This window comes from Alexandromys fortis, unplaced genomic scaffold, assembly GCF_014885135.2.
Source record: "Alexandromys fortis isolate MF-2015 unplaced genomic scaffold, M_Fortis_MF-2015_v1.1 scaffold_60, whole genome shotgun sequence".
NCBI classification, from domain to species: Eukaryota; Metazoa; Chordata; class Mammalia; order Rodentia; family Cricetidae; genus Alexandromys; species Alexandromys fortis.
In genome coordinates this window covers 3,407,125-3,434,377 of record NW_026067946.1, presented here as the reverse complement: position 1 = coordinate 3,434,377, position 27,253 = coordinate 3,407,125, and positions in this window count along the sequence as shown.

The following is a 27,253-nucleotide window of genomic DNA, read 5'->3' as shown; positions in this document are numbered from 1 at the left end:
TGGTCAGTAAAATGCCTAATGGTCTCACTTGTGGGTTGTATCGTTAACTGTACCAGAACTTAAATATTTCTTTCTCTCTACCAATGGCAGACGGTCACATAAGGGGCTCATCTTGACTGTATAAGGTTAATGGGCTTGGGGGATTTCCTTTTTCTTTCTCATTTTTTGAGATTACAATTACACTATATTTCCCTTGCCTTTCCTCTCTTTAAATCCTCCCATGTACTCCCCCTGTTCTCTTTCAAATTTATGTTCTCTTTTTGCATTAACTGTTATTGCAAGACTGCCCTAATGTGAGCCGAACAATGGGAAAAATAATGGATATGCCGAACTGGAAGTGAAAAAGCCCATGAGGCCTCAACACTACACAACAAGATATAGGAAACTGAGGAACTCTGGGAGTAGATGTAGTCTGCCCCTGGGAAAACCACACCAAGCAGTTATCTAATATCCACTGGTCAACTCTGAGAACCTACATACATGTAACATTATATGAACCTAGCAGATGATACTTAGGAGTGTGTGTGTGTGTGTGTGTGTGTGTGTGTGTGTGTGTGTGTGTGTGAATGCATATGGTTAATGTTAATGCAACCTTAATATCGGGTAAATACATTTTTCGCAAGTATCAAGCAAGGAATTAATACAAAGAATTGCTTCTCAAGCTTCGGTGGCTACCATACTTCTAGATACTGGGACACAATAAGTCCTACTCTTATTGCTGGTGGCGTTTGGGGGCTATTTTGAAAAGTAATTATGTAAAAAGTAGGATACCAAATCTCAGCGGTTTCTGCAAAATCAATTTATTTATATTGGTAGCATAATTGCTTAGATTGAATGTTACTAAAGGTTGGTAAACTGAGGAGGAAACATGTGTGGACAATGTGATAACTGAGCCAAAGTGGATTCTCACAGATTTGTGTCTCAGTGTCCTAGTGCTCTTTCCTTTAGTCTCTCCTGTTTACCTGCACACACACACACAATCGCATTCTTGCCTCCTTTAGCATTAAAGCAAATCATAAACATCAACTTGCACACCCTTGATGTGAGCCTGTGAACGGCAAGAGCAATTGTTTGAGTAGATGAGTCTTATTCCATTATGACACCAGGAATGGCCCAGAGAACTTAAAAGGGGAAAATATGGCAAGAGTAATCAATACATTCTAAGGTCTTAAAAAAGCTATTATGACACCAGAAATGGCCCAGAGAACTTAAAAGGGGAAAATATGGCAAGAGTAATCAATACATTCTAAGGTCTTAAAAAAGTCGTTATTGACTATTGGGAAGATGGAAGCTTATCAAAGTTTCTTGGCCAATAAAGTTAGTGTCAATAATCTTCACAAACAGAATTTATACAGATAGACAAGGAAGATAGAAACCCTAAATTATTCTGTATCTCTAAAATAATTGCTATTCTATCTCTATAGAATTAATTAATATTCAATTAAATATTCCCTAGCAAAGAAAATTCAAGGACAGCTGGGATTACTAATAAACTTTGGCAAAACATTTTAGAAGAAATTAAACATATTATCTTAGTTTCTTTTCCTATTTCTGACAAGAATAGTTTAAGGGAGGAAGGGTTTGTCTTGGCTCACAGTTCAAGGGTGCTGTTTTTTGGGGTGGGGAAACCACAGGGGCAGGAGCTAGGACAGGTGTTGGCCTCATTTCAACTGTATTCAAGAAACAGAAAGCTATGAACGCACATGCTCATACCTCTCCTTCTAATGCAGTCCAAGATCCAAAGCCACCATGGTGCCACCACCAGAGACTTACCAATCAGTCAGCCTAGCCTACTGTAAGAACTCCATACAAATGAGAGGACCCTGTCTCAAAAAAAAAAAAGTAATGGTTGTTTAGGAAAAGTGTACAAGATTGTCCTCTGCCCTACACACACACACACACAGAGAGAGAGAGAGAGAGAGAGAGAGAGAGAGAGAGAGAGAGAGAGAGAGAGAGAGGAGAGAGAGAGAATATATACATCTCTGACCTTCGGGTCATAAGATGTAAATGGCAAGGGTAAATAAAAAATTCTCAACAATGTTAACAGTACAAAGAATGGTCTCACAGATTTGGAGTTATATGATAACTTTTTTTAATTTGCAAGTTTGTCATTATTGGCAAGGTGCATGGCTATATTATGTCTTTGCTTAAGAACTGGCGGTAATTTCACTTCTAAAACAGCCTGGTAAGTATCAAACAAAAATAACATTAAATTATTGTTAAACCCATACCAGATTCTCAAAAACAAAAATGAACCACATCCTTTCTTCATCACATACTCCTTCATTGGCATTAGTTTTGTCTTTGGTTTTTTTTTTTTTTTTTTTTTTTTTTTTTTTTTTTTTTTTTTTTTTTTTTTTTTTTTTTTTTAAATATTTATTTATTTATTATGAGTACAATATTCTGTCTGTGTGTATGCCTGCGGCCAGAAGAGGGCACCAGACCCCATTACAGATGGTTGTCAGCCACCATGTGGTTGCTGGGAATTGAACTCAGGACCTTTGGTAGAGCAGGCAATGCTCTTAACCACTGAGCCATCTCTCCAGCCCTTGTCTTTGGTTTATCTATCTGGTTTTGAGTTTATAATCCTATATAGCAAATTTTAGCACAAAATAGAAAAGTACTTCAGACTGATAATGCATTAAGCATCTTTCAGTTCAGAAGGTTCATATTAGTCTTGACTTATGATGAATGAGGAGATCGCAGAGTCATAAATCAGCCGCCTTGTCTCCAAACCCTCTGTTAGGCATGAGGAGAGAGGGGAGGACTGTGAATCCCACGGTTCGCTGTGAAGGATAAGCAAATATCTTCCCAGGACACCCCTCTGCTGAGAACCTGACATACCCTCACGATGCTCTCAGGCATTTGCAGAACAGCTCATTTCACGGCTCCACTTGACAAACACAACTTAAAGCAAGAATGAGTTTGCTCTGTGCTCACTTGTCTAATTCCCATTACTGCTAATTACACACACAGCAGGAACAGCATAGCTCTTCCGACTATGGCTTCGTTGTGAGAGAATGAATATGAAAGTCAGTATGCTATCAAAGTAGTGAACAATTTTTTACACTTGTTAGAGATTATACACCTTCAGATATGTTATTTTTCGACCCTTGGTTCTGATTCACTTGTATCCTTACCCCCTATTTGAACCTTTAGAAAATAAAGTCATTCTTTGTGTGTTGCGTGACAAGATTTAGAAGCAATTTGTCTTCATGGAGAGTCCTCGACATGCTACTTTTTGAATTATAAAGTAGAAAAAAATGTCTGAAGACTGAGATGAACCAGGGAAAGGAATGAAATGCATAATAATAAGACCCTTTCTGTTTTATTTATTTATCTTTGCGATTGAGTTATAGGAAACTGGTGTATTTTCTACTTTGATCTTGCCAATTATACAAGGAGATGCTTGTAATGAGCTGTGAGGAGAGCCACTGCACAGATCATTACCATATGTAATACAGAAATGTATCTCTTAGTGTAATTTATCCCGGAATATTAATAATGCAGATAAAAATTAAAATCTAGCCAGTGTTTCACATTTTAATCCTGGGTTATGTATTTTTAGGTGATTAATATTTCTAGACCACCAGAATGTATATTACTTCACTAACACAAGTTAACTGTGATATTGACAATGGTGTAGAGGTTTACAGGGATGCAACAACCAAATTAGGTACATATTTTTCCAAGATTTGCCTGTGTTTTTAGAAGGACATGTTTTCTTATGGAACAGTCAATGTTAAAATGAAATTATTTACACACCTCAACAAAGATATCAAAATAAGCTAAAACCCCACTGTCTCAGTGGGTGGGTGTACCCCTCGTGGTACTAACTTCCTTGCTCATGTTCTCCCTCCTTCTGCTCTTCATTGGGACCTTGGGAGCTCAATCTGATGCTCCAGTGTGGGTCTCTGTCTCTATCTCCATCCATCGCCAGATGAAGGTTCTATGGTGATATGTAAGATATTCGTCAGTATTGTTATAGGATAGGGTCATTTCAGGTTCCCTGTCCTCAGCTGCCCAAGGAACTGAGACAGTGGGGCTGATCTAGTGGGAGCTCACCAAGACCAGCTGGACTATGACTGAAAAAGCATGGGATAAAACCGGACTCTTTGAACATGGCGAACAATGAGGGCTGTTGAGAAGCCAAGGAAAATGGCAAGGGGTTTTGATCCTACTTCATGTTCTGGCTTTGTGGGCGCCTAGCCAGTTTGGATGTTCACCTTCCTAGGCATGGACGGAGGGGGGAGGACCTTGGACTTTCCACAGGGCAGGGAACCCTAACTGCTCTTTGGACTGGAGGGGGGGGGGGGGGGGGGGGGGGGGAGGGGGAAAAGTGTTGGAGGAGGGGGAGGGAAATGGGAGGCTGGGAGGAGGAGGAAACATTTTTTTTCCTTTTCTCAATAAAAAAAAGTAAAAAAAAATAAGCTAAAACCCATTACTTAAAGATGTTTGGTTGTTTCTTACATTATTTGTGTCTCCAATTGAGAAAACATATAGTTTTATATTTGTCCAAGTCCCTGTTCACCTGGGTCTCTGAAGACTGCTCAATGTTGAACACCTCTTTCCACATGGTCCTTCCAGAGGTTTCCAGTGCAGGGGGCTTCGGAGTTTGAGTTGCTCCACTTTTAAATTTATCATCTTAAGAGTCTGAGACATTTTTATGGAAATGAAATTCTATATCTGCCAAATGTTTGCTGTAAAGTAAATTTTTACAAAGGAATGTTCTCAGTCTGGTGAAGCGTGGTCATTACACTCGCACAAAAAAGTAAATGAATGCCTACGGGAGAGAATGTAGACACAGGAATATGGTTGTGCATAGTAACATGGTCTATTCTCAGTTATACATGATTCATCTGTATCACCTTCAAAATGGCAAAACAACACAGACAAAACATAGGCCTTATTTAGCTGGCTAAGTCTTTTGACTGCTGTCGGTCCATGATTGCAAAACTCTCCCTTGCAAAGCAGGCTTATTCCAAACACCAACCTGACCCCAAAACTTCAGGGCCCTGTAGTGGTTATAGTCTCTTTTTCTACGCTTCAGAAGATGTGCTGTAGGTGCCGGAGAACACAGCTCTAACAATATGAGCCTCCAACATGCCCTGTCCAAATGAGGTTTAAAAGCTATTTAGGTGAAGTCCGGAGTAACTTTATCCTTGTAGAGGATGCAGAAAAATATCCCTGAAATGAGAACATAAAACTTCCTTCCATTTCCAACTGCTTACTCTTACCATTTGTGGAAGGTTGGTGCCAAGTGTATTTTGTAGGCTGGTTTAGGATTGACCTAGCGTCTTCTTCTTCGAACGTTCTCATCTCATAATTGAGAATGAATTGGTGGAGAAACTTCTACACCTGGAGATATGAACGGATGATGGTAGAGATAACTGGCTGGTTCCATACATATCAAGGAGTAAACGCAGTGAGACTTGCAAGAATAAACAATTTTTAAAAGCTGTTTTATTAGAGCTTTTATGGGAGCATTCTTTCTGAGCTGTACAAATACAACATGATTTCTAAATGACCTGGAGTTAGGACAACCAGCAGGCTCATCTGTGCAGTACTGGAACTTTTTAAATGAATTAGCTGAATATTTAGGAACCAATCAAGCTTTGGACACAGAAGAAACAAATAACTGTAAATGTGGGTAAGGATGCCTTGCTAAAGGGATTCATAAGGTACTTGGCTCTAGCCTAGTCTCTGCCTCACAAGGCAAACCAAGTTCCAGGGTCTCTCTCCTTAAGGTAGCCAGTAGACTGTTGGCCAGGAAGCCATGATTACAACATTTGCAGTTTTTTTTCTGAAAATTTCTCTTCTGTCTCCTTAACAACCCTAGAATGTTAACAATACAGAGAAACAAGAAAAATAAATAAAAAGAAAAATATTATTTTAATGTAATTTCTAGACTTAGCTAATAGGATATTTAAATAATCCTACTTACTAGGGGAAAACTTTTTTTACCTGTATTTCTTTTTTATAATGTATTTTATTTTACTTTAAAAATAAACAAGCTATCTTCTTTTCATTTTACATACCAATTCAAATTCCCACTCTCTTCCCTTCTCCCATTCCCTTCACCCTACACACTAACCTACCCCCATCCACTCCTCGGAGAGGGTAAGGCACATTGCTTTGGGGAAGGTCCAAGACCCTCCTTCCATTCCCACAGAAGTACTTCTCACTGAGATTCCTCTAAGACACAATAGCTCCTTCTGCTGAGACATCCCTGACTCCAATCCTTTCCTCTGCAAGCACATAATTCACATTCATGACAAAGTCATCTGTACATACCCTGATTTCTTTTTTTCTTGTTTTTTTCTTTTATTCATCTCCTTCCCCATCCTGTGACCCTCATGTTTTCAATATACTCATGAGATCTTGTCTTTTTCTTCTTCCTATATAGATCCACATATGTCTCTTTTAGGGTCCTCTTTGTTATCTAGGTTCTCTGGGGTCATGGACTATAGGTTAGTTTTTTTTCTTTGTTTCATGTCTAGGAGCCATTTATGATATATATATATATATATATATATATGATATATATAAATATAAGTATATTTATATATTTATCTTTCTGGGTCTGGGTTACTTCACTCAATATGGCTTTTGGTAGATCCATCCATTTGCATGCAAATTTAAAGATGTATTTTTTACTGCTGTGTAGTACTCCATTGTGTAAATGTACCACATTTGGTTTCTCAGTTCTTCAGTTGAGGGGCATCTAGGTTGTTTCCAGGTTCCGACTATTACAAATAATGCTGCTATAAACATAGTTGAGCTCATATCCTTGTGCTATGATTGAGCATCCTTTTGTTATATACCCAACAGTGGTATTGCTAGGTCTCGAGGAAGATGATTTCCTAATTTTCTGAGAAATTGTCATATTGATTTCCAAAGTGGCTGTACCTGTTTGCAGTTCCACCAGTAATTAAGGAGTGTTTTCTTTACCCCACATCCTCTCCAGCATAAGCTATCATCAGTGTTTTTTATCTGAGTCATTCTGAAAGGTGTAAGATGGAATCTCAGAGTTGTTTTGAATTGCATTTCTCTGATGGATAAAGACGGTGAGCATTTCCTTAAGTGTCTTTCAGCCATTTGAGATTCATCTGTTGAGAGTCTTTGTTGTATCTTCTATTGAAGCAGTTGCAATGATTCACAAGGCCAGAAGGGGCAGTTCAAAAACTTTTCAAAGTAATCAAAGAAGACATCCATGCCTGCCCTCTGTTCATCATCAGCTTCTTCCATCCTCTTTACCAGCATTTCAATTCAGATCTAATGTTGAAAAAAAAGATTAGATTATTCCCTTGGAAGTCCTGTAAGCCCACGCTTGATGTAGCTACTGCTTGATGTGCTTCTTTGCAATGAGGGTCCTCATTGGGTAATAAACTAATTAATTACTTACTGATTCTACCTTTCCTCTTTCTTAGCTCAGATTCAAGCTCTGTTGGAATGTTTTCATTGAACGTTCAGAATACTAAGTTTCATACTCTTATAGAATCCATGTATTGCCTTTACCATTGGTGACTAATTGCTAGTAGCATCATTGCCTGTCTCCTTTTCTGACACAAGGAAGAGAGCATCAAGAGGGCAAAAAGTAAAATTTTGTTTCTGTCACCATTTGTTTGCTTTCCCCATATGCTTAGCACTCAGAAACGTAATAATCATTTCTCTTCTTGCCCCCTGTGTGAATTCTTTTCAACCTATACTAAGTGAGGACTCACATAGAATGGACGTGGTTGTGATAGGTCACAGATGGGTAGTTATCCTCTCTGCCATCATGTATTTTCTCCCTGACACAAGCTTGCAAAAATATATTCAGGGAATGTCTTTTCCTTGTTTAGTTCAGTTGAATAAAAAAAATCACTGAGTACAATATATAATGGTGAAAACTGACATCTAAAAATGGATCTTTGGCTGATAGATTTTTTTTGCCCTGACTTTAAAGGGGCTAAGAGAAATAACAAATTATGCTCACTTTCTGCCCTTTCATTAGAATGGTCTCAAAGATTAAACTTTTCTATTGATTCTATACAAAGACACTTTGTTTACTGTATTCATACTATAGTTTCTCATTTATATCTCAAATTGCTCTCAACATCTATTAACTTATTTGTATATACATATGTTACATTACTTCAAAAGAAAATTTGTCACTATGCTCAAGGGTTAGGGGTTTTTTTTTTTTTGGAAACATGAAATATTTGCTAGGTTGTGAGTCTCCTATGTCAAATTTATCCAACAAGTTTTTCCTGCGGGTTGACAACGTGCCAGCTGCTTCTGAATTTCCACAGTTATTTCAGAGTTTCTACATGAAAATACAGCCGTGCACTTGGATGTAATTCAAAGAATTCAAAGATTTGCCTACGTCTTTATAAAGAATATACTATTTTTACTTAATCTCTATGTCCATATTGGCCAGAGGTTGAGTAAATTTTTAGGAGGTCACACACTCTTGATTCAGGGAATGTCCTTGATGGCCAGGTCTAGAAAAGCTAGTGTGATTGGACCATCACAGATCAGCTTTCCTTTTGTTCAAGAACCAAAATGTAGGTAGCCATTTTTTTAATTCTTCAGTCAACAACCTTATAAAGAAGGTGGCATATTTACTAATACGGTAACTGATATTTTGTTACCTTGAGTCAAAAACTAATTTATAAGAAGTTCAAGCTTAAAGATAATTTTATTTATAACATTTGTTTGACTGTTATCCACTTCTGCGAAATAGAAACTATAGCAGGTAAAACTCCATAACTATCTTCAATTAGAAATGGAGAAAAATTCTATTAGTTCATATGAAAAAAAAAAAAAACAATGTTCTGATCTAGATCGACACATAGTAAAGAGCAAACCACCTTACAAAGTGAGGGATTTTCTCAATCCTCTCCACTTAATGAAAGGCTTTGTGGGGGATAAAGGAAACTTGATCCATTTTGTTTGCATTGAGTCGTCAGTACTAAAACAGATCTGTGTACGACAAAGGAGAGAGGGTGAGCAGAACGATGCCTCGTGTTGTTTTTCGTATCAGCTGTCTTTCTGCACCTTCCATCCTTCATCTCTCTCTCTCTACTATCAGATCACCCAAATAAGTATTTTCTAATGAATATATATGAGCTGTAACCAAGATATTTTAAATTTTGATGTGTCCATTTTTATAGTCATCTAAAACTTTACACACAGGGAGAGTCTGTCTGTCTGCCTCATGGCTGAGCGTGGCTCACTAGCATCTGCTGCATTTGTCTTTTCTATCATGTTGAGACTCAGTAGTTCACATTAATTGTGGAGGCTAATGACAAAAGCACAGATGTGGACCTAATTACACAAATAACGTTTTTGAGGCAAATGAAGGTTAGACAAGTATCTCTGAGAACTCTCAAAGCAATGGTTATGATGCTGGTTCCGTGAAGAACGTGGAGGGCAGTGTGCTTTATTCCTGAGCATATGGTAGAGCATGCATGCCAAACTTCTAAGGGCCTGCGTTGAAACAGTTGGGTTCGTCTTTTCATTTTGAGCAATGATCCAGATTCAGCAAACATCATCTGTCACAATGAGGCAATTTGTAAATAAAAATTTATATTCTCTTTTAGTGTGGCTTTCATTTTATTTATGAGATTATTTCCGAGCTCACAGAAGTGAAGGGATTTAGAGGGAACTTCACCCTATCTCCAGCTACCATTGGATAGAAACACAATATCAATATACTACTATATGCACTACTATTTTAAACCAAGAAACAAAAAATAAGTCGTTTTTATAACTCTTCCACATTCAGAGACTTTATAAAATGGGTAGTTTACCAACAAGCGCAAAGCTCTTAACCATTTTATAATACTGATTGAAGAGAAGTGTGACGTGTTTTTTAATTACTAGAAGTTTCATATTTCTGAATATCGTCCTTATTTTGATAGCATTTCTTCCTGTATTTACTAATTGCATTTCATTCTTCCCTCGGAAAACCACTCCTGTACCGCACGTGGTCCAAATAAAGCAGGCTACTGCTGCTTGCTTATGCAAAGTGGAGCCATGTGACCCTGATCAAAGCAATCAGACTCTTCCAGAAAAGTGAACATTTACTGGAGAAACCAAAGAGTACAGAAAAATGGAACCAAGATATTGCCCAAAAAAATGACTCTTATATTATCACTACCAGAGTCCCTGGAGCAAAAGTGGGTTTCTATTTTGATTGAATCCTTGTTTAGTTCATCCTTTTATATTTTAAGTAATACACTAGTGTCATTATCTTCCCACTTCAGTTAACCAAATTCAGTTTCTGTTTATTACTACAAAGAATTTCCAATGCACTGCCACACACAAAATAGCCCAGACTCACAAAAATCTAAATATCAAAACTTACTCAAAGACATAGTGAAAATATGGAGTATGTCTTTTTTATAAAGCTTCTCTGATCACTTTTCATGGAACCTATGAATACCAAGACCTCTATAAATGAATGAATGAATGAGCAATCAATTCTATTATAATATTGGTGCTTATCATTATTTATTGCTAAGTTTGTTATCATTGAAAAATGTGGATTGGGAAAATTGCTCAACAGCTATCTACACAAGCATCAGGATCCGTGTTCAAATCTCTATCACCCATGTAAAATTTCAGTGCAGTGTCTGCTTGAAACTCCAACAAGGAAAGTCAGAAAGGCAGCTCCCAGGAATCCATTGGCCAACTACTTGACCAATGATGAGCTCTGGTTTCAGAAAGAGATGCTATGTTGAAAAACTAAACAGGAGAAGCAACTGAGAAAAACATCGCCACCTCAACCTCTGGTCTCCACATATACCTGAACTACAAACACACAAATGCATATAGTACCCCCTCATAAACAAGAAAAATGTAAATAATGGGGAAGATACAATTGAATCTCTCCAAATAAGGTAGTACTTCATATAGGAACTTTTTTTTTACTGTGGTTCTTAGATTAGTTTAATTACAATTCAGGTATATTTATAAGCATGTTTGTGCTATTTGTTGATGATGATTTATTACTAATGTTCTCTTCCAATAATTGCAGAAGTTGAAGGAAAAGAGGAACATCATTATAATCACAGCAGCTATTTAAATAATAGATGATGTTTATGAGTACATTTTAAGGGAACTCCATTAGACATTTTATTTCCCTTGATACATATAAATTTTCTTTATTTTGTGACTAAAATATTGATGTCAAATTGTGACTAAATATGATGTCTAATATTACTTAACAGAAATTTTTCAGTGCTAGCATGTCACTTAAGATTTAGGACATATTTTAACTGGAGGTATTGGATAGATATCTGTGGGAGCCCACATGTGACTCAGTTTCTATCTGGAGTCATTTCTAACTTAAAGAAGTCATTCGAGTTCAAGCTTGCCTGCTCTGCTTTTCCCAGTAACCTTGAGGGCTATGAGTAACGTCTGTGTTAGCTCATAGAAAGAGTGTTTTTGTCCAGTTGAAAGAGCACATTTTTCTATTAAGATTTGGGCTGGTGTATGCCAGCCAAAGACACTCCTCATTAATGATTAGAAGCTGCTTAGCTGTAGAAGACAATGCAGCTGTTTGAGCTTCCTCCCAAGGACAGTGCAGGGATGTGGTTAGCTGACTGTACTGCTCTTTGTTGTGCCTTTTACCTGTGGTATATATGCTGGTTGAGAAATAAACTCGAGGCTGTTTGGTACTGACCTTCAGTCTATCCAATGTTTCTTTCTTCATTTCTTTTAATCTTCCATTTCCTCAGTCTCAGCATCCTCTCCCAGGGTATCCCCAGCTGATTTCTTCCAGAGTGCACTCTGGCAGACAGTTCAGTTGATCCTTACAAACAGAAGGAAACCAGCTTGATGCCTGAAACCCAGGCAAAAATATTGGGGATGGTGGTGGGCACCTGGAATCCCAGCACTGAGGAGGTGGAGACAGAGGGAACCCTGAGACATTCTGTACAGGCAGCCTATTCTAACCACCAAACCTCCAATCAGTGATAGACCCTCTCTCAAAAGATGCACGGTGAACAATTCAGAAGTACACCTGAGGTTGACACCAGCCCTCTACTTGTTTGCTAGTTGTGGCTTTTCCTAGGGAGAAATGAACAAATGTCTATCACCCAAAGAAGGGCAACTATGACAGACCAAAGAAAGGATTCTACCAAAGTCCAACTTGGTGGGGCAATGACTATTCTGGGGTTACTTACATGAGTATGTGTAGCAGGAGGCCGCAAGTTCATTCCCAGCTGCCCGAAATAATCACACAGGAACTGTATTAATTAAATCACTACTTGGCTATTAGCTCTAGCTTCTTATTGGCTAGCTCTTACATCTTAATTTAATGCATTTCTATTAATCTGTGTATTGTCACGTAGCTGTGGCTTATCGGCAAGGTTCCGTCCTCCATCTGTTTCCAGTGGGGCTACAGGGCTTCTGCTGACTCCACCTTCTTTCTCCCAGCATCCAGTTTAGTTTTTCCTGCCTAGCTCTACTCTTTTGTCCTGTCACAGTACAAGGCAGTTTCTTTATTCACTAACCAATGAAAGCAACACATATACAGTAAAATTTCCCACATCAAGTACGGGTTACTTACAGAAGCATGAACAAAGGCATCACTGAAATGAACCATCACAGCATGGGGAATGATTATTCACAAAAAAACTGTAACCTTGAAGCTGCCTTAACAACTTATAGACAGATTGACAGATTTCTGTCTCCTCCCCTGGAAAGTTACCTCTTCTACAACTTTTAGAATGGAGGGGTCTTGTGAGTCTTGTTAGTTTTAGGGACTTCCTGACATTAGTGAATTTTTCACTTTTTGAATCTTAATGAGCCACCTTCCCAGACAGAAATTGTTATTTGGAAGGATTTTGCTATGCAACACAGAGAGACATGCATACACAACGTGTACACATGTATGCATATGCTCCTGTACATAAATAAATTCTAATGAAATTTTATTGCCTATATTCACTATTCTGAACTACATTTCACTGAAATCAAGAATATGCTTTTTCAGCTATTAAAAGCACATGCTGCTCTTCAAGAGGGCCACAGCTCACTTCTCAGTAATAATGCTGGATGCCTCACAGCTGCCTGTAACTCCAGTTACAGGGGATACAATGACCTCCTCCAGCTTCCAAGGACACTGAACTGCTGTGCTCAATCCCGCAAACATGCACACACATATACACAAGATCAAAAATAAAGCTAACATGTTTTTAAAGATCCCAGATGTTCAGTAAATATGGCCAACATTTGACAAAAGGGGCCGCATGCAATTAAGCTTCTGTATTGCAAATGAATCAATCAAGTGAAGAAACAGATGATAGAACGAGAGAAAAATCTTGCAAACTGTATCTGACAGATTAATGTCTAGAATATAAGAAACTAAACAATATGCAATTAAGCAGAAAGTAAGAGTGTTTACTGTGTGAATAAAAGGATCTGAATTCAAATTGCAGCAATAATATAAAAATGTCACATGTAACCCCAGTCCTATGCAGTACATAAGGAGAGTAGGGACACTATCACTGTAGTTTTCTGGCTACAAAACTTATTGAAATATCATGTATCAAGAAAATAAGGCAGATAGTGATTTATCAGGATACACTATGTCTTCGTGTACATGAAGGGTCATATACATCCACATACAGGTAGACAGACATACACTACATACATAGGACACAGAGAGAAAGAGAGGGGAAGATCAAAAAATTCATCCAATAAATGGGCTAATGAAATGAATAGATAGCTTTCAAATAATTAGTACAAACTGCCAGTAAACACAAAGAAAACAAGCTTAACTTCACTAGTCAACATATAAATGCAAATCAAAATTAAATTGAGATTTCATTCTCACCCAATTAGCATTTAAGTTATTGAGAAAAATAATGATAATAAGGATACAACCTGAGAGTATCCCTGCTCAAGGGATAGCCATAGCCTCTGGTCCCGTAAACTTTCCCCTGTCCTCCATAACTCCATCCCCTCTTTCCTCCCTTCTCACCCTCTCCTCAGAAGTCGACTCAAGGTTCCCACACTAGCAGCTGACTTTCTTTCTGCCCCTGTTGCTAGAAAATAAAAGGAAAAATGATATATGTAAAAGAAACACTACTAAAGCTTAAATCACACATTAAATCCCACACACTAATGGTGGAAAACTTCAACACTCCACTCTCACCCCTGGACAAGTCTGCCAGACCAAAATTTTATAGTGAAATAAAGGAACTAACAGATTTTAAAACTCAGTTGGACTCAACAGACATCTATAGAACATTCCATCCAAACATAAAAGAAATCCGAGAAACATCAACCTTTACAAAGCCACAAGTAACATAAAATATTTTGGAGTAACTCTAGCCAAACAAGTGGAAGACTTGCATGATAAGAACTTTAAATCTTTGAAGAAAGAAATTGAAGAAGACCCCAGAAAATGGAAAGATCTCTCATGCTCTTGGGTAGATAGAATTAACATAGTGAAAATAGAAGTCTTACCAAAAGTAATCTACAGATTCAATGCAATGCCCATCAAAATCCAAGCAAAATTCTTCACAGACCTTGAAAGAAGACTGCTCAACTTCATATGGAAAAACCCAGGATAGCAAAAAAAAAAAAAAATCCTGTACAATAAAAGAACTTCTGGAGGCATCACAATCCCTGACTTCAAACTCTACTACAGAGCTACAATACTGAGAACAGCCTGGTAGTGGCATAAAAACAGGCAAGAGAATCAATTAAATCTAATTGAAAACATGGTATCTATTGACTCAACTACAAACACCTAATTTTTGACAAAGAAGCAAAAAAATATAAAATAGAAAAAAAGAAAGACTATTCAACAAATGGTGCTGACATCATCGGATATCAACATGTAGAAGAATTAAGAGTCATATATATCACCATGCACAATACTCAAGTCCAAATGGATCAAAGACCTCACTGAACACCATAGAAAAGAAAGTGGGAAGTACACTTGAACACACTGGCACGGGGGATCACTTCCTAAATATAACCCCAGCAGCACAAACACTGAAAGAAACAATTAATAAATGAGATCTCCTAAAACTGAGAAGCTTCTGTAAAGCAAAGGACACAGTCAACAAGACAAAATGACAGCCTACAGAATGGGAAAAGATCTTCACTGACCCCACATCAGAAAGAGGACTAATCTCTAAAATATACAAAGAACTCAAAAAATTGTTAATCAAAATAACAAATAACCCAATAAAAAATGGAGTACAGACCTAAACAGAGAACTCTCAACAGATGAATCTAAAATGGAAATGCTCAGCATCCTTAGTCATCATAGAAATGCAAATCAAAACAACTCTGAGATTTCATCTTACACCTGTCAGAATGGCTAAGATCAAAAATACTGATGACAGCTTATGCTGGAGAGTATGTGGGGAACACTCTTCAATTGCTTGTGGCAGTGAAAACTTGTACAACACTTTGGAAATCGGTATGGTGATTTCTCAGAAAATTAGGAAACAACCTACCTCAAGACCCACCAATACCGCTGTTGGGTAAATACCCAAAGGATGTCCTATCATATCTCAAGGACATGTGGTCAACTATGCTCATAACAGGATTATATGTAATAGCCAGAATCTGGAAACAACCTAAATGCCCCTCGACTGAAGAATAGATGAAGAAAATATGGTACATTTACACAATAAAGTACTACACAATGGGAAAAAAACAATGACAACTTGAAATTTGCAGGCAAATGGATGGACCTAGAAAACATTATATTGAGTGAGGTAACCCAGATGCAGAAAGACAAATATTATATATACTCACTCATAAATGGCTTTTAGACATAAAGCACAGAAAACCAGCCTACAATTCACAACCCCAGAGAAACTTGACAACAATGAGTAAACTAAGAAAGACATACATGAATATAATCTACATGGGAAGTAGAAAAAGGCAAGATCTCCCGAGTAAATTGGGAGCACAGGGATCATGGTAGAGTGTATAAGAGAAAAGGGAGAAAAGGAGGGAAACAGGGAAAAAATATAGCTCAATTAAAAAGTAGAAAAACGAAATAAAGAATAATATATTGTTATCTCATCTATAGATCCTGGCTTTATATAGGTTGTAGAATCAAATTGTCTAGGGAAGGTAACGACCTATGCGTCATAACCCCTTTGGGAGTCAAACAACCCTTTCACAAGGGTCACTTAAGACCATCAGAAAACACAGATATTTACATTGCAATCCATAAGAGTAACAAAATTACAAAGTTATGAAGTGGCAATGAAAATAATTTTATAGTTGAAGGTCACCACAGCATAAGGAACTGTATTAAAGCATCACAGTATTAGGAAGGTTGAGGACCACTGGTCTAGGGAGACAAATAGGATTATAAGAAGGGAAGGGAAAGAAAAAAAGGGGGCAGCAGGATATGAGAAAGAAATACGCTCAAGATAGATATATACATGTACCAAAGATTAAAAACAAATTAAACTAAACTAAAAACCTCAAGAAAACAATTTACCAGGAATGTTTTAAGTATATGCTGTGTTGTGCTGGAGCAAACACAGGAAACAGACATCACTATAGGAATACCATTCACACTGATGTTTATCTCTGAGTACCTGGATATTATTTTATAACTTGAAGGCAATGTTTCATGATGTAATCCTGAAGGGCACTGGCTGCTGTCTCACCACGAAGCATATATCCAAAAACTCAGAGCTAAAAATGTGATTGGGTTTTGACAGTAGTTTTAAAATATAAGGAAAAGAAAAGCTTGGAAATTGAATGCACACATTTTTCTTTATCAAAGCAGTTAATTTCACAGATCCCTCTTGAACAGTAAAGTTTATAAACTCCTACTCCCAAAAGGCAGAGCTTACAGAGAAAGAAATACAAAACAGCGAGCGTAGAAAGAAAACTGCAAGACTTTTGCTTCTTCTACCGTATATACTGTCATTTAATTTTACCATTTTATGGCACGCTAAGTTTATTAATTAAGTAGGTGGACGCTAAGAACTAAGCATCATTTTCTCTAATACGTAGCGTAATCTTAGAACAACTAAAATTTGAGGAAATGAGACTAAATTGTAGGCAGAAGTTTCTGTACCACGAGCTACCCCCAAATAACCACACAAAGACTTAATATTGATTATAAAGGCTCAGTCAATAGCTCGGGCTTGTTACTGTGCCTTTTCTCAGTACACATGTCCACCTTGCTTCTCTCTGTATCTGCTCTTTAGTAAACTAATCACAGCAACATATATTCACACAGTATAAAGGAATATTCCACACCGAAAGAGCTGTACAAAAAGAGTAATTCAAGAAGTAATAAGTAAGACCTAGTAAGTCACCACTGTGTGGCACAGACAGGTACCACTGAAAATTGACTGTCACCTAAAGAAATTCATGATGTCAACATGAAAATAAAAGGTTCATTTCACTTCTGAAAAATAACCAAAGGAGCAAGTTGTAGAAATTATATCTTTTTTATTTATTTATTTATTTATTTATTAAAGATTTCTGCCTCCTCCCCACCACTGCCTCCCATTTCCGTCCTCCTCCCCCAAACAACTCCCCCTCCCTCATCAGCCCAAAGAGCAATCAGGGTTCCCTGCCCTGTGGGAAGTCCAAGGACCTCCCACCTCCTTCCAGGTCTAGTAAGGTGATCATCCAAACTGCCTAGGCTCCCACAAAGCCAGTATGTGCAGTAGGATTAAAACCCAGTGCCATTGTTCTTGACTTCTCAGCAGTCCTCATTGTCCGCTATGTTCAGCGAGTCTGGTTTTATCCCATGCTTTTTCAGACCTTGGTATATTGCTTTTACTGGTTGAACTGCAGCGCTGAGTAGTTCACTTGAAATAACTTCATACAGAAGAAGTTAGTAGAGAAACAATCACAAACCCTCCTATTGAAACATTTGCTGATGCGGCTGGAGAGATGGCTCAGTGGTTAAGAGCACTGACTGCTCTTCCAGAGGTTCTGAGTTCAATTCCCAGCAACCACATGGTGGGTCACAGCCATCTGTAATGACACCTGGCGCCCCCTTCTGGCTTGTGGGCACACATGGAAGGAATGCTGTACATATAATAATAATAATAATAATAATAATAATAATAATAATAAAGAAACATTTGCTGAATCTCATAGATGCTGGAACTCTGTTTTTATCTTTATTTACTTCAAGAAATTACAATTTTATCCCTTTTGATTTTTATTCAACACATTAGCTGTCCATGAGAGTGTTAATTTCCATGTATTAATATGATACGTAACATATCTTTCATTAGTGAGTTCCAATTTTCTTTTATAGATGATGCATGCTATGGCTCTGATTAGCGTTTAATGTGTTGAGATTTGTTTTGCAGACAAACACGCCAATATATTCCTTGTGCAAATGAGAAGACACTGTGTTCTGTAACCATCAGATAGTTTGTAAATACTTGTTAGGTTTATGACCTAATTCCAAGTTCTTTGTTGATTTTTTTTCTGTGTGAACTGTCCACTGATAAATAGTGGAGTGTTAATTGCTTGACAGCATATTAGAATCTCTGCCTTATCTTGAATATAGAAATGTTTGATTAATGTATTTCAGTGTCACAGTAAGGTGTATATAAATACTTACTTTATACATCTATTTATATTAAATATTTATTTAATCAACTGGTGATTAAATTGACCTTATTGGTCTCATATTATTCTTTCTAACTTAAAGTCTGTTTCAAATCAGTGTCATTGCCTTTGACCTTAGAGTTCTGTTCCCGTGTTTTATATTCTCCTATCGCTTCTCCTTGGTGTTTCCATCATTTCACCTTAAGTGTATCTGTGACTTTGTCAATAGTGCGCCCCCCTGAGGATGTAAGTAGAACAGTTCATCGTGGCAGGGAAACATCAGCAGAGATGATGGTGTCTGGAGTGGTCCGGCATAAACTTCTCACATCTTGCCAGACCAGGAAACAGATGGGATAGGAAGCAGGACTAGTAGTCTACAAAGCTCAGGACCTAATTCCAGAGTCTCAACACCTTCGTCACAGCTACACTTCCCAGAGTATCAGCAACCTCCCAAAACAGTGTCATCAGGGAACAATTAGTCAAACACGTGGGCCTGTGAGAGACACGGCACATTCAAACCCTAACAAGAGGGGACTGTGAGGCAGGAGGCAGGAATAGGGACAAGAGAGGTAATAAACGCAACAGGGCAAGCAGAAAGGAAGCTGCTGGAGGTGGGGGAACAAGAGAGGTGTGGAAACCCGGACAGGGAAGACAGTGAACTGCTCAGAAACAGAAAAAAATGATAAAGATGTATGAAATTTCCACAATGAAACCAGCTACTTTATAGGTTACAAATTAATTTTAACAAATTAAATCTGTGAAAATGGGCTGTCATCGCTGTTATCTCTTGCTTCAGTATAAATTTACTGACTCCCAGCCAATCATGATAGATGCAAATATGTGTCGATAAATATTCTGAATTTTTTGTTTTTTTTTTAAATGTTTAACTGAGTTGTTTGTGGTTTTCTTAACTTGGTTGTTTTTTTGTTGCTGTTTTCTTAAGTTATTACACGAAAGAAATCTAAGGATACAAAATTATACTTTAGAAAGTTTTGCCCTAAAATTTGTGACATATAATAGCTACCAGGCAAGTTAAAGAACTGAGCCATAAGCCTTCCAGCTGTCTGATGAGAAATCAAGCTGGGTCCAGTGAAACTAAAATGCATCCAGAAAACAGTTCTTGTTAGAGATGGGGACCACACACATCGCAGTGAAAAATTGTAGTTGAGCGCCTCACGACTGCCACCTTGAGGACGGAAAGAGAACTAGATACAAAAGCCTTAGCAGCCTTGTGGAAGTAGAATTTGAATTAGTACGCACTCTTACCATTTCTATATTTTGTTTACAAGGGTTTGTTCTTTCTCACATTGTTCTCTCAAATTGCCTTCTCCTCCCTATTATTCTTGTTTTTTTTTCTCCTCAGGAAATTCAAATGGCTTCTTTCCATGACGATCGTGAGAGCACTCCTCCGTGTTCTCTTCAGTTTTATATTTGTTGTATTTTACCTTCAGTAACTTGCCAAAGCCTCACACACTTATTCCTGTCAACCAGCTCTCAGGTGCTTAGTTGCATACAGAACTGTCTGTGAGACACAATAGTCGCCTGTGTCGTGATTTAGGAGCTCGGTAAATCTGCTTCTTATTCTTCCCACCCACATTACCGGAGTTTGCTCTTCTGCTCTCTACGCAGCACCCTGCACCGAGTGTGATGCTCTCGGTTGTCAATTTCATACAAACGGGAGGTGGGAACCTCAGTTGAGTAATTGCTTCCATCAGACTAGGAATGTCTTTACGGCAATTTCTTCTTTATTCCTCTTACATCACAGAATATATTTTTAAACACACAAAATAAAATGAGATTGCAAAGGAAAGCAATCGTGTTGAAACACAGCTGTGCTGGGGGGGGAGCTGAACTGACAATACACACATTTCAAAATACCGATTTCAGAAAAAAAAAAAAAGCAAGGTGAGAACTCGTCAACTAACACTTTAAATAAACGGCAATAAACTTTCTATGTGTGTATTTTTTTTCTCAGTTCTTCTTAAGTCTGCAAATTTGGATGATGTACTCAAATTACTGAACCAGGTTTGTTGATGTGCGAGCAAAAAGAAAATGTTTTTAAAATGATTAGAGATACACAAATACATTAAATAATGAAACTAGATCCAAAAGAAGCATGTCTTGATTGCTAATTGAGGCAGGAGAGCCAGTGCCCTGGAAACAGTGCCATCTCTGGGCAGGTGGTCCTGGGCTGTATTGTTAATCTAAGAGCAAACCAGAAAGCAGCAATTCTCCCTGTTCTCTGCTTCAGTTTCTCCTCCCAGCACCTGCCCTGGGTGCCCTCAAAGGCAGACTGTAACCTGTAAACTGCATCAAACCCTTTTTTCCCAGGATGCTTTACGTCCTGGTGTTTATCAAAGCAACAGAAACCAAACTAGAACAGTAAGTACATAATGTATTTCTTATCTACCCTTAGCAGAAATACACATCTTCCTATCAGCCTTGTCACATGCTGTGACGAGTACCTCAGGGACTTACATCCAGCAGAGAAGTCGCAGTGCTCTGCCACACGCATGTTGATTCTCTCTGCCTAATGCTATGCCACCTCACGTGGCTTCGCAAATTTCAACTCACACTATTTAAAAGCGATATGCTCGGACAGTCAACGTGGCACAAGCTAAAGTCGTTTGAGAGATCCTCAACTAAGAAAATGCCTCCATACGATCTGGCTGTAGGGCATTTTCATAATTAGTGATAGCTGAGAGACAACCCAGTCCATTGTGGGGCATGACACCCCTGGATGGGTGGCCCCAGGTTCTATAAGAAAACACGTTGAGCAAGCCGTGAGGAGCAAGCCAGTATGCAGCACCCCTCCATGGCCCGCCTCCAAGTTCCTGCTTTGCTGCAGGAAATCCTACAGCCAGTAGCCTTAGTTATCCATCCGTTGGGGGGTGGGGTGGCCTCTTATACTATTTATGCCGGTGTAAAGTGTGCATCTGGCCTCTTTTCTGGCTACAGGATTCACTGTTCTCAGTTCCAGCAGATGATATTGATTTGTGAGTCTACGCCTAGAAAAATAACCATCTATTATTCTCAATTCTGAGCTAGCGTGGAATTTCTTTTAAGCTTCCATCTTCACGGCCTTGCTTGTGTTCCTGCCCTGAGTTCCTTTAGGGATGGACTAAAATGTGAAAGTGTCAGCCAAATAAACTTGATTTTTCTCTTCAACTTACCTTTTGGAACATGGCTTTTTGGCACAGCAATAGAAACCCTAAGCTTACTGCGGATCACTATTTGGGAAAATGCCTTACTTGGGGATTTCATGGAGTCATTTCCTCAACTGAGGCTACCTCATCTCCGATGACTCTAGCTTAAGCCAATTTGACACATAAAACCAGCCAGTACAACTGATCCCTTGTCCATGTGACACACAAACACATTACTATCAAGTCAAAACCCTTCCTTCCTTATTCATACTCAAGATCTCGTATCAAAATCATAATTTTGAAAGTCCCACAGTCTTTACAAAGTCAAACATTAAATTTTCAGTCTCTAAAATGTCCAATCTGTGGGTGCCTTTAAAATTCAAAATTAAATACCTTCTTCAAGAAGGAAGAACCAGGGCACCATCACAATCTAAACCAAGCAAAATCAAACTCCAACAGTATAAATAATTAATGTCTAATTATCTGGGATTCACTCAGTTTTCTGGACTCCTCCAAAGGGCTTGGGACACATCATCAGCTCTGCGCTCTGCAACACACACAGTTTGTCTTCTAGGCTCCAACTGTCTCTCCACAGCTGCTACTGTTCTTGGTGGTCTTCCCCTGGTACTTGCATCTCCAAAACACTGGACCTTGTGCCTTCTACAGTCTTTGATTTTGTTTGACTAATTCTCATTGATCTGATAAGAGTTCAACAATGAAGTACCACATTTTAATTTGAATTTTCATGTTACTGTTGGTGATGTGCTCATTTTTCATTTCATTTTTCTTTCATCAATAGTATATGTCTATCCTTTGCCCATTTTTAAATCAAATTTCTTGACCATATCAATGATAATTTATAATCCTTGGTATATATAATCAAGTATGTAGTTATAATGTTATTAGTAATTATGGTAAATAAGATTGGACACATTCAGGGTTGCACGGCTGTAGATATGTCCCAGCCCTAGTAAGGAGCTATCAGCAGTTGATAGTTATTGAGGAGAAAGTGTCATTCTTCATTTGGAACATGGCTATGAATAGGTTGCTCATTGCTATATATCCATGTGTATAAGGGCAGCAGTGATTTAGTGGATTATTAATAACAAGTTTTTAAAATGAGATAATAGGCATCCTGAGCCTCTGGTTTTTCCAATATTTCTGTCATTTTCCCTGAAGCTTAGATTTAGAGATTGTATTACAGATATACAAGTTGTGTTTGGGCACCCCATGTTCACTTACTCTCTGCATTTTCACGTTGTGTATCTCTATGATAGCCTCCATCTGCTGCAAAAATATTTTTTTCAGGAGAAGTGAGAGCTACACTGACTTATGAATATAGAATTTCTTTCCAAATAATATGGATAATGAAATGCCAGGTCTATCAAGGCTAACCAAATGTGTTTGTTTGTGTGAATATATATGTGTGTGTACATATATATGTATATATATATATAAATTCTAAATATTAATGATCTTATAAAGAACTATAAATAGTGATAAGAATTTTAGATTTGTAGACTTCTTTTATCTCTATTTTAGCTATTTATAGGTTTTACATACAGTATGTATAGACAATATAACAGCTCTATAAGTCTTTGGGGATGTGCTACATACAACTCATAACAAAGCTTTCTATTTTCCTAAGGAATATTTATTGTGTCTTATTAGAAAAATGAGTAAGTTTTAGTGGATTTTTAGTGATTTAACTCAATTTTTGCCATGTGTTACTTCTATGCTTTTTTTATTTTAACTTCTATTATCACAAATAAGGTATGATCTTATTAGTGCAAAAGATTATTGCCAATTGTATTTTTAATTGTCTTCTATTACTCAGACAAAATTTGGTAGGAAACTATATGGTTTTGGTTTATTTTGTTGTTTTTGTTCCGTAGGTAGATAGATGATAGATAGATAGATAGATAGATAGATAGATAGATAGATAGATAGATAGATGGATAGAGATTTTTAATGAAATGTCAAAATGCTTCCTGGGCTCCTGTTTCTAAAACTATTGTGAATCTCTTCTTCTGTATGAGGTATCTTCTTTATATGGTAATTTTCAAAGTACATTTTAATTAAAGTATAATTACATAATGTTCATAATGCCCCCTTTTCTTTCATCACCCTGCCATTATGGTCTGTGGTGGCTTAATGAGAATGGCCTCATGGCTCTTGTGATTTAGTGCGTGGTTCACAGTTAGTGGGCTATTTAGGAAGGATGAGGAGATGTGGCCTTGCTGGAGAAGGTATAGGGATTGAACTTTCAGGTTTTAAAGACCACCATTCTTGGTTAGCTCTTTCTCTCTCTGTCTTATGGTTGTTGCCTTAAAATGTAAATTCTCAGCTAAGCTAATGCTCTGAAAGATAAAAAACTCAACAATATGGTTTTTGTTGCTAGAGTTTAACCATATAACATGCTGACTCTGAAATCGTTCATTTTTTTTCTCATTCTCCGCTCTTGGTGGTGACATTAAATTAAAATCACCCATTTGCAATGTAAGAGAGAGACACACAATGAATAAATAAAGCAGATGATTAATCTTTCACAACTATCCTTTAATACAAAGGAGACTGTCAAATTATCTCTCGTGTAATTCATCACCGTCCTTTATTTTCTGAGAGGAGTGGCGAGGTGTCCTTGATCCTGGTAGCATGGCAGGACACATTTGATCCGTTTCCAGAGATACATAGGAAAATGCCAAAAATACTACTCTACATATTTTAGTGCTTAATTGGACCCTTTATTCTTGTGTTTCCTCTTCTGTTGCTCTTCTACTATGAACTGCTGGGAGCTTTGGTAACAGTACTTATGGATACCGAATCTTTAAACTAGAATTTAAGTACCTTCGCTAATAATAAAAGATGTTTGATTTTTCTCCACTCTTTTGTTTTGTAACTCTTTATTACAGATTCCTTTACTACCTTGTTTAATCCCAACCAGTAATTTAATATAGAATGAATTTAATATTAATTTGTTACTGTTTCCTCACTTAAGTTTTTTCACTTTTTTGTCTTTTGTGACCTATATTTGAATCTTATCTAACAGCCAAAAATCTTCATGTATTCTTTGGAGCCAACTCATATGTCACCTGCTTAACCAATCCTCCTGAGGTTACCATTAAAGAATTTAGTCAGTTAGTTAGTTAGTTCATTAGTTAGTTAGTTCTTTAAGGATAGTAACATTATTTCCTATAAAAATCTATAAGAACAAGAATACAATGAGAATTCAGTTTTTAAAATAAATAATATCAAACTGGATTATGAGTTTGAATGTGAGGTCAGATTGCTGGCAATATAAGATCCAGTTTGTACTCAGTATAAGTCAAACTCACAGTATCTAAAGTCAACCAAAGGTAAGAGTGTGTAGTGTCACCTATCAATCCAACATTTTGGAAGAAGGGACTGGAGAATGTTGAGTACAGACAAACTTGTGTTTAAAATAATATAGTTTCTTTGTGATTATTTCGGGGCTGAGCTGCCAGGAATGAACAAACAGCCTTCTGCCTACAAAGCACAATGGATTCTAGTTCAAATGGGAAGTGAAATCCATGTAGCAGTTAAAACAACCTGAAATGCATAAACTCAATGTACATTTGTTTTCATAACCTAAAGAAGACCATTTTCTTCACTGTGATGAAAAACTTTGACTGTCTCCTTTAGGGTTTCTGTTGCTGCGATGACGCACCATGACCAAAAAAGCAAGTTGAGGAGGAAAGGGTTTATTTGGTTTACACTTCCAGATCATAGTCCACCATTGGAGGAAATCAGGACAAAAACTCAAGCAGGGCAGGAACCTGGAGACAGGAGCTGATGCAGAAGCCATGGAGGGGAGCTGCTTACTGGCTTGCTTTCATGGCTTGTTCAGTCTGCTTTCTTATAGAACCCTAGACTAGCCCAGGGATGACTCTGCCCACCATGGATTGAGCTCTCCTCAATTGATCACTAATTGAGAAAATGCCTTACAGCTGGATCTCATGGAAGCATTTCCTCAACTGAGGCTCCTTCCTCTGATGACTCTTGTGTCAAGTTGACACACAAAATCAGCCAGCATAGTGACCAACCAGAAAGGAGTCCTTTCCAATTCCAGTATCAATGTTGTTGATACTACAATCTGATGTCAGTGATATCAAACACTAAAAGTGTCTTCTCAACATAGACTATTTTATGTCTCCAGTGCCCACCGATGCTGCATTAACTTACCATTCTAAGCCATCTTTACTCTTAAACTAGTGACATAGCACACACCAAACTTGAAGTAAAGATTCTAGTGCCGCTGCAGTTTCTTTAACAGACAGAAGTACTTGAGAAGGTATAAAATCATAACTAACTTACAAAACTAAATTGTAAAGCACCACTTACCTGTTCCTTCAAACATTTGTTTAATTAATATGATTTTAGTGGTAACAGTTACATGCTTACTGAGAAAGCTTAATTAAGAAATACAATGATGAAATTAGTAAAGATACTAACGGAAGCCATCTGGATGTTCAGGATCTCCACCCATAATGCCTGTGTTCATGTTATGTTTTTAAAGTGCATCTAGGAACAATTTAGAGAGGCTGATAGAGCAAGACCAGATGCACTTTCTAAACTGATTATGAAGCAGATGGTTTTACGATCACATTTGTGTCGTAAAAGGTGCTATTCTATTATGTAAGATTCACATTTATGGCACATGCTCCTCGTTTAGCATAGTCCTCCTGTCAGATTATCTCACACGCTTCTTTCTACACATCTGTTCAGTAAGTGTGCAGACTGATTCTCTTAGGAGGACGGAGACCTTTCCCAATTACGTTGTTCAAAGGATGCTGTATACACAGCTCTAATTTTCATACTGCCATGATGACATCAGCACAACTCACAGGATGAGGAAGGATGAGAAATCAACACGGATGTTGGAAAACAAGGCTGGAATGTATCCATTTCACAAAATCTATAATCCGTGTAACCTAGTAAGATTGGATATAGCCACTTTGTTCTTTTGCAAAAAAAAATCACCACAAGGTTGTTTAAAGTCAAGGTACAGTACAATTTAGAGGTAAATCTATATTAAGAACTATAATTTAGATTATTTATCTGAAACTTCTAAATACTAAATAATAGTTGCCATTACTTAACCATAATAGAAAACAAGTGTTTCTGTTGAAATGGGCATACCTTTCTGAATAAACCAATTGGGTAGCTGTGCCTGTTGTTTGTACAGTACATTTTAATTTTTTACTACTTTTAAAGATGCAGTAAAACTGCTAGCATAAGCCTGCCTTCTCTATAAACTCAAGCTTATGTGTCTTCAAAACCTGGCACTTTTCCCTGACTAATCTGTGGAAGTAAATTAATTTCAGATTTGAGTGGTCTAGTGGGAATAACCCTGCAATCTGAATTTGCTAGATTACTGCTACTGGGAGAAGACCGTATTCATTCAATCAGCATTTCTTAACTACCTACACATGTTCCTAGGATTGCCACTGGGAAGAAAAATATAAGTGGATCTTTGTACTTGCCTTCAAGCGAATCTTAGTCCAGCTCAGTAAAATATTCCC